We start from the raw sequence: 8,749 nt of genomic DNA, 5'->3' as shown, positions 1-8,749 counted from the left end.
TATTTCTGTAGGTGAGGGAATTCAAGTGTAGATCAAGGACTAGTCCAGGGTCACACAGGTATTGTGTGGCAAAGTGGAAATGGTGTCTCTGGTTCGCATGTTGTGTTCTCATCCCCGCTTGCTCCATGGAACTTTGTCCTACATGCAGTTCCTACGGGGCCCGTGGGCCTTCAAAGTAGGAAAGCAGAGTGTCAGAATTGTTTTTGTTAAGAAAGAACACCCTACCAAAATGAGCAAATCAGAGGACTCTAGATGCTGGCGAGGATGTGGAGAAACGGGCACCCTCCTACACTGTTGGTGGGAATGTAAACTGGTGCAGCCCCTCTGGAAAACAGTGTGGAGGTTCCTCAAAAAAATTAACAATAGAACTCCCCTAGGACCCAGCAACAGCACTGCTAGGAATTTACCCAAGGGATACAGCAGTGCTGATGCATAGGGGCGCATGGAACCCAATGTTCATAACAGCACTCTCAACAATAGCCAAAACATGGAAAGAGCCTAAGTGTCCATCAAGAGATGAATGGATCAAGAAGATATGGTTTATCTATACAATGGGATACTACATGGCAATGAGAAAGAATGAAATCTAGTCATGTGTAGCAACATGGATGGACCTTGAGGGTGTTATGCTTAGCGAAATAAGTCAGGCAGAGAAGGACAGATACCATATGTTTGCACATATAGGAGGATTAGGAGGAACTTAACGGAAGACCGTGGGGGAGAAGAAGGGGGGAAATATGGGAGGAGAGGGAGGGAGGCAAACCATGAGAGACTCTTGAATGCTGAGAACAAACTGAGGGGGGGGGGGGGGGGGGGGAGGGGGGAGATGGGCATGGAGGAGGGCACTTGTGGGGATGAGCACTGGGTGTTACATGGAAACTAACTTGACAAAAAACTGTTTTTAAAAAAAGAAAGAACATCGTAAAGATACAACCGGATAACAAATATAAAAATCGACAAACCAAAGAAACAAGATGCTATTCACTTGTTTTTAAATATGGAACGCTTCACAAATAGTACATCATGCCTGCACAGGGGCCATGCTGGTCTTTTCTGTATCATTCCAGCGTTAATCTATGTGCTGCTGAAGCAGGCACAGAGTGGTGTTGATTTTTAAATAAAGATACCTAGTGCTGGTGACGGTATGGTACAACAGGCTGCTTCATAAACATCTTGTGGATGAGTGACTCAGTATGGCCCTTTTGCAAAACAACTTTGTGTTATTCCAAAAGCCTTCAAAAGATCCAGATATTTGGGGCACCTGGGTGGCTCAGTCAGTTGAGCGTCTGACTCTTGGTTTTGGCTCAGGTCGTGATCTCAGGGTTGTGAGATGGAGCCCCACATCTGTGCTAAGCCTGAAATCTCCTTAAGATTCTCTCTCCTTCTCTCTCTGCCCCTCTCATTCACATGCTCTCTCTCTCTCTCTCTCTCTCTCTCTCTCTCTCTCTCTCAAATTAAAAAATAAAAGACCCAGATGTCTGAAAACAAACAAACAAAGCAGAAATAGACCCATAAATACAGAGAACAAACCAATGGTTTCCAGAGGGGATGGGATGGGGGGCAAAACAGATGAAGGGGAATGGGAGATACAGGCTTCTGGTTTTGGAATGAGTGAGTCACAGTGATAAAAGGCACAGCACAGAGGGTATAGTCAATGGCATTGTAACAGCATTGTGTGGTGGCAGATGGTGGCTACATGTGCAGTGAGCACAGCATAACATATGGAGTGGTGGAATCGGTGTGTCACACACCTGAAACTAATGTAATGTTGTGTGTCAGTTACACTTCAATACAATAAACACAAAATGAGAGAATAAATAAATAACCCACATGTTTAAACTTGCAATGCTACTTTTGACACTTGATCAAATGCAAAATTTGAAAAAGCATTAATGTGTGAAGTTGTTTATGACACTAATAGTTAGAGTAAAAAGAATCAAAACAATAGTTAAATAAAAACATCCGTATCATAGATGCATTTGGTATCATATTTTTTAAGGTTATTTATTTATTGAGAGAGAGAGAGAGAGAATAAGTGGGGGAAGAGCAGAGAGAGAGAGAGAGAGAGAGAATCCCAAGTAGGCTCTACACTATCAGTGCAGAGCCCGATGCGCGGGCTTGAAATCACGAACTGTAAGATCATGACCTGGGCCGGGATCAAGAGTCGGACACTTAACCGACTGTGCCAACCAGGCGTCCCTACATTTGAAACCATCTTAAGTAAAAAATAATCATGAATGAAAACACTGGCTTGTTTAGTACTGTCTGAACCACATAAAAATACGAACAGGAGAAAAAGTTAGAAGGAAATACAGAAAAATATGAACAGTGGAAGTCTTTTTTGAGTAATTGGGTATTTTTTCTTCTCCTGTCTTCAGTATTTTTCAAAGTTTTTATGTCCTATGTATATATTACCTTTATAATTAGGCAGAAGAACTTTATTTCTTATTTTTTCTTTTAATGCTTTTTATTTATTTTTGAGAGAGAGAGAGTGAGCAGGGGAGGGTCAGAGAGAGAGGGAGACACAGAATCTGAAACAGTCTCCAGGATCTGAGCTGGCTGTCAGCACAGAGCCCGACGTGGGGCTCGAACCCACGAACTGCGAGATCATGACCTGAGCCGAAGTCGAACGCTTAACCAACTGAGCCACCCAGGCGTCCCAGAAGAACTTTATTTCAAACTGGAGAAAAATTTCACAACAGATGTTTCCTTCTTTGCGTGAAGAGAATGATTTCCAAAAGAAATTTTAACAAAATCTCAGGCAGATTCCTAGTATACAAGACAGATAAAGGGAAAATAGTTCAGTTCTGGATCAAGTAGGCATGGGGCGGGGGGGGGGGGGTGTCAGAAGCTCAGCCGGAGGCATCGCAGGACATAAAATAACAACCAGCAGTGAAGGCAGGTCCTCGGTTTTGAAGGCAGGTCCCCAGTTTTGAAGCCAGCTCATGCTCTCTCCAGGACGACCCAGGCAGTCGATTTTGTCTCTGGGGTCTGGCTGAGTGCCTCAGCTCCTCGGTGGGAGCTCACCCTGGGCGGGTAGATAAGGGTGCGATTCAGAGACTATGGAGCCCAGTACAAAGATGAAAACTGTATGACTTCCCCAGCACACAGCCACCTCAAGAGGTTTGGGGGAACCAACCTGCTGGTGCTACCCACCGCTTGACCCCTTGGATACAGATACTGAATGTGCTTCTAATAATGCTCTTAAATTCACCGGCTGCCGTGCCCAGAAAACAGGCATCAAATAGCAAAATCCTGGACCCAACCCTGGATAGCGAGTGCTGACTGCTTCTGGCCGCAGCTGGCTTTCCATAACATTCCAAGATTCACATCAATGGGGCTTTTGAAAGTCCTGAATTTTATCCAAATAGCTGTTTGTGTTCTTTTTCCCTCTATGCCATGACCAGTGGAATCCTACCCCATCCCTCTCTCTAAATATGACACAAAGATTTCTCCTGCAGGGCTTAAGTAAGGGATAAATTAAGATTGCCTGGTGGCTTTGTAAGCACCGGCTTCCCTCACATAAGAGTAACTGCGCTTAGAAAGAGAATTAGTCTAAATAACGGTTTTCCTGCGGCATTTGCGCTTCCACAGCAAGCCACGCGTGAGGCATGTTCAGCCTTGTGAATTTTCTATCAGTTCTGGGAGTTACACATTTTAACCCAAATAAATATATCTGGCTCAGTATCAAATGAAAAAAAAAAAAACAATCTTAAGCGTTTCCTTTCTTTCTTTTCTCTGCCAGAGCCAATGAACTTCACACAGAGGAAAAAAAGGCATCTGCTCAATGCAAAACTCTCAATGTCCTACACCTTGGGTGGATTTAATTTCAGGGACCTCAAATAATTAAACTTAAATGGAGGTATTAACTGTGGAAGAAATAGAAAGTTCGAGGCCTTGGTGTGTCTGACTGTTGTAGAGGCCTGCACATGACACAAAGGTGATGACCTAAGGCCCCTGGATCCATCCATTTTGTTCTCACCCCACAGGGAGCCCTAAAGCCAGTCTGTCTTATCCTGCGAAGGATTATAGTGGCTCCGTGGCACCAATGAGCTCCAGGCAAACCCATCCTGATCACAAAAGAAACAAGTCGAGAATCACATCCTTCTTGGGAAGTCCCGTTAAATCAAACTATATGGGGAACTGACCCCAAATTTACTTCCTTTGTACCTTCACTTACTTTCTTACTGCACCAACCACCACTTGAACGACTCCAAACACCCAGTCCTGCCCCCACCCCCACCCCCACCCATCATGGTGATCCTTCCTGGAGAAGCCTTCAGAGACTTACTCCATCAGTCTGGACTTCTTAGCTTGGTATGTGAGTTCTAGTTTGATAATAATCCTTAAAATTATATTAAAAGTAGCTGGCGCTTCCTGAACCATCTCTCATGTGCCAGGCATTTGTGGAATATTATTTTCTGTAACATTATCCTCACTGCAACCCCAGGAAGAAGGTTTTACGATCCCCATTTTATGAAAGGAAAAACAAGCCCAACGTGGCAAATGGTCTGATCTCTGATAAGTGGTGGGGGCAGGGTTCTAACCCAGGCTGCTCTGACTCCAGAATCCTCCCTTTTAACCACCCTCCCCCCCACTTCCCTGGCTATTCAATTTGGAGTGAACGGAGGGGCAATTCAGACAAGAGAAGAGGCAGGGGGAGGAGGAACGAGAATCAGGGTATGTCTTTCTTCTCCATCAGCCCCGAGCAAGAACAATGCAAGTGAAATGTAGTATTTCATTTTATCATGCAATGAGCATAACTAGGAAACAATGAGGAATGACAACTAATAATGAACCTTGTTTCTTCCTAATTAAAATTTAACGATTGTATGTCTGCCATTATTGCCCAGAGCAGCAGTGTGGGCTGTGTGGTAACAGGGCCAGCTCTAGAAGGAAGCAGCCTGTCTTCACAGATGGCTCCACACAGCCCTGCCCACACATGCCAACAAGGAACCCCTCCACAGGTGTGCTCCCTGCCCTTGTGGCCCAGCTTCAATGGGCAGAATAAACTGGACGGACAGAATAAACAGTGGTCTATTCCTATCGGTAATAAACAGCAGGTAAGTACTGTAATTCCACGAATGCAGTAGGGCTCTGGTGACGGACAAAGCTCGGTTCAAGTACAGACTCAGCCAACTGTTTGCTGTGTGATCTCAGGCAAACCCATCAGCCTCTCTGAGTCTGTTTCCTCATCTGTGAGTGAGCAGGACATGTCTCAAGTGGCACTGTTGTGAGCTGTAAATGATGGAAGAAAACCGGGGTGCCAGACTCTCCATGCGGTGGCCACCATCGTCTATGGCTCCCCAAAGCCTTTAAACACTCTGCATTCTGATCTTTCTTGGTCATGTAAAACCTACCTTCCCATCAGAGAGTCCCCCCAGAACTACATTTCCCAGTGTCCATTGCCATTAGGAGCAAACTCGTGGTTTCATTTTATTGCTCCGGTATCCCTGCACTGGGCTGTGGTTGGAGCAGAGCCATAGGGTCACGCTTGGCCAGTACAGAGTGTGGCGGCCTGGCTGTGGAGGAGACAACAAAGGTGCACGCTTCCTGACAATGGCAGAGGCCGCAACTCCTTTGGCAGGCAGATCTGCAGGGGATGCTGGGAGCTCCTCCAAAAAGACCTTCCTGGAATCTGTTTCTTCAGGCCCCAGTGATTCTGTGCCTTTGCTCTGCCCACGGGTGTATCACTCCCTGCTTAAACTGGCCCATGAACAGTGTTATCTGCAATTTAGAGCCTTGGCCCAGAGGAGGGGACAGGATGACACTATGGAAGCCTGTTGGCAGAAGTAGAGAAAGTGAGAACAAGAAGACGTCTGAGAGGCCATTATGATAATCCAGGTTGGAGGGACGAGGGCCCACATGGGAGAAATCCAACAGGTATTTCTAAAAAGTCTGCTGCCTCCACATCTCTTGAGTCTTGCATCTTCTCTCCAACCCATGGCCAGCAGCTCAGGCAATGGCTCATGGTCCCCACCACAGTGACCGCCATCGCCCCCCGTCTGCCTGCCTCCAGGCTCACACCCTCCCCTGCAGCTAGGTGATCTCTCGAAGGGGCAGTCACTTCACCTCTTCTGCTAAAAAGTCTTCCATTGCGTCCTTCATCTTTAGCACAACGTCAGAATTTCTTATCCTGGTTGACAGGAACCTTCATGGCCTGCGGCCTCCTGTCTCCCACTCTCCCCCCACTGCTCCCTCCCACTGGGTGCACAGACTCACATGTACCTTCTCTCCAGTCTCACATTTCCCCACCCCCGTGGAGAAAATGCTCAGTCAGGACCTCTGCCTTCCCACTCCCCACCTTTCTGGACCTGCTTAACTCCTATTTGCTTCCCTGAGAGGCCATCTCTGTCCCCACAGGTGAGGTCAGCCACAGCGCTCAGCCCCTCCCTTTTCATTGTCCCCAAAGCACTTGTTTAACATCTCTCCACTGAATGTTTGTGCTCCCTTTTCATCCTGTACCTTGTTCCCAGCACCCCGAGTCTGGATGGAGATGTGGACGTGTGTAGAGAAGAGAGTCATGCCCTAGAGCTAAATGGTTCACACGTGAATGGGCCTTCTCCATGCTCACACTCTCTCTGTCTACCAAACGGAAGTAAGGAACATGGCAGCCCTAGCATGTGGCCAGGGCACATCGTGGAAGGAGCTTGGGTCCCTGAACGCTTCTGCTGAAGGCTGGCTGCCAAACAGTCACACCGAATTGATAGTACAGAAGCCAAGAATAAACTTTTATTCTATCAAAACAATGAAAGCTTTGGTGGTAGCTTTATCTCAACTAACACAGCCTTGCTCCTGTGTAGAGGGAGAACACAAGGCCTGTCCTATCCACAGCGGCAGCCACAGCGTTGAGGACACAAGACATAAGCATTTCATTGAAGGGACCCAGTAAGCAACGGCTGCCTGAATGACAGAGAAAGAAATTGACAGGCCAACAGAAGACTGGTGTGAGAGGGGTCAAACCAATTCAAACACCAGGAGAGTTGAAGAACAGCCGTACTTGAGAGAAGAGGGCATCATTTAGTGGCACCCATCAAACATTCTGAGAGGACAGGCCCTGTTGGTACATGGAAATATAGGACCAGAGAGGAGATCATGTATATCGTTTTCCATACCGCCATCATGATCTCAAAATCTCATTTCTGTCTCCCAACGCGAGTCTTTAACACCCCGGTGGAGCTCCCGGCCGGTCCTCCAGAAAGAAGAAAACAGGGCACATATTTTTCTCTCCATCATAAATACCTGAGTGACTTGATGGCTCAATTGAAAGCACTGAGGTGTAGGGACAATTTCCTCTTTCAATGCCTGTGTATACATATCCTTATGTGTATATTTATAGTACGCATACGGGTGTGCAGATTGAAGCTTGGCTCAGTAAAACTAACCTCATCTCAAACATACAATGTGGGCACGTTTCCTGGAAGGGGAAAAAAATCCTTCTCAGGGTTATAAAATTTTATAGCTGGAAGGGACGTAAGAAACTATCCAATTTAAAGCCCTCATTTTACAGTTGGAGAAACTGAGGGCAGAACCTCCAAGAAACTTGCTCTAGAGCCAACAGCTTCTTGTTACAGAGTCAGACTCATCTCCAGACCCCATGCTGGTGTCCTGTAGCCTTTTTTTGTGTTTAGGAATTTATTCATAGGCTAAAGAAGATGAAAAATATGAGGCTGCTGGCTAAGGCATTAGACTTTAAACGACACTTTGCAAGGGACCTCAGGACGTGGCCCTAATGGTCAGCAGGGCCTCCAGCAGCCACGGCAGCCCCCAATCCTGACATCTGGAGCTCTTTTGTTCTAGGTCCTTCCCCTGAATCTGTCTTAATCTAGCTTACCCCACTGCAATTCCAGATGTAAAATAACTATGGTTACCATTTCATGAGCTTTGGACTGTTATGAAAACCATGGTAAGCACTTTACCTAAGTTACCCCACATAGCCCTAACCACGGCACTCTGAAGTATGTTTTGCTTTGTTTTCCAGGGGGGAACACCAAGTCTCAGAGATGCTAAGTACCTTCCACAAGTTCACCCAACCCAGTGTCAGAGCTGGGATCTGAACTCAGATCTGTCGGGTTCCAGGGCCCCTGTATCCACCTTGCACAGTGGCACTGCCTCTCCAACAGAAGAAACTGAGAGTAAAATAGAGGCACAAGAATTACCCAGGACATACAGGACTAGAAGATGCGTTCTTGGCGAGGTGTCCTATTTGGTACTGCCGACAGAGTAGACGTTGCCCAAGGTGGTGAGTGGGCTCTAAAAATTGGCCTTCCTGTCTGCCTGCTCTTCCCTCCCCAGGTCGGGTGGGACTCTGTACTATTTACCAATCCACCCAGCCCAGGCCAAACCTGAAGCCCATGAGTTTCCCTTGTGAAACGCGGAGATGAAAATTCTCATGGGTTCACACTTGGCCATTCCCAGCCCTGGAAACCATCTGTACATCTGTGTATCCAGCAGGCATTCCTTTATAACTTCCATGCTCTCTCAATGTGAAACAGGGCTGGGTTCATTTTAATTTATATGTTATAAATTATATAAAGATTTATTATATATGTTTTATATGTGTGGAATATTTATATCATGGAATATAAATATATATAAATAGGTATGGGAGTATGTATATATGTTCATTCCAAGGTTGTCCAGAAAAACATTTTCTCATGGCCCCTGGATGGCTCAGTTGGTTAAGTAACCAACTCTTGATGATTTCGGCTCAGGTTGTGATAGCATGGTTCTTGGGATCGAGTCCCTC

The 8,749-nt window shown here is 46.2% G+C and overlaps 1 non-coding gene across 1 annotated transcript; it reads right to left on the bottom strand.

Moving 5' to 3' along the window:
• Positions 1–991: 991 nt before the first annotated feature.
• LOC120246093 lies at positions 992–1,097 on the bottom strand. The gene has a single exon (XR_005531964.1). It is a non-coding gene; the product is annotated as a U6 spliceosomal RNA (small nuclear RNA).
• Positions 1,098–8,749: the final 7,652 nt, after the last annotated feature.

The sequence above is a fragment of the Hyaena hyaena genome, unplaced genomic scaffold, assembly GCF_003009895.1.
Source record: "Hyaena hyaena isolate Hyena2069 unplaced genomic scaffold, ASM300989v1 scaffold_448, whole genome shotgun sequence".
Classification (NCBI taxonomy): domain Eukaryota; kingdom Metazoa; phylum Chordata; class Mammalia; order Carnivora; family Hyaenidae; genus Hyaena; species Hyaena hyaena.
The sequence above is the reverse complement of the archived record's forward strand: the minus strand, read 5'-3'. Positions and strand labels throughout refer to the sequence as shown.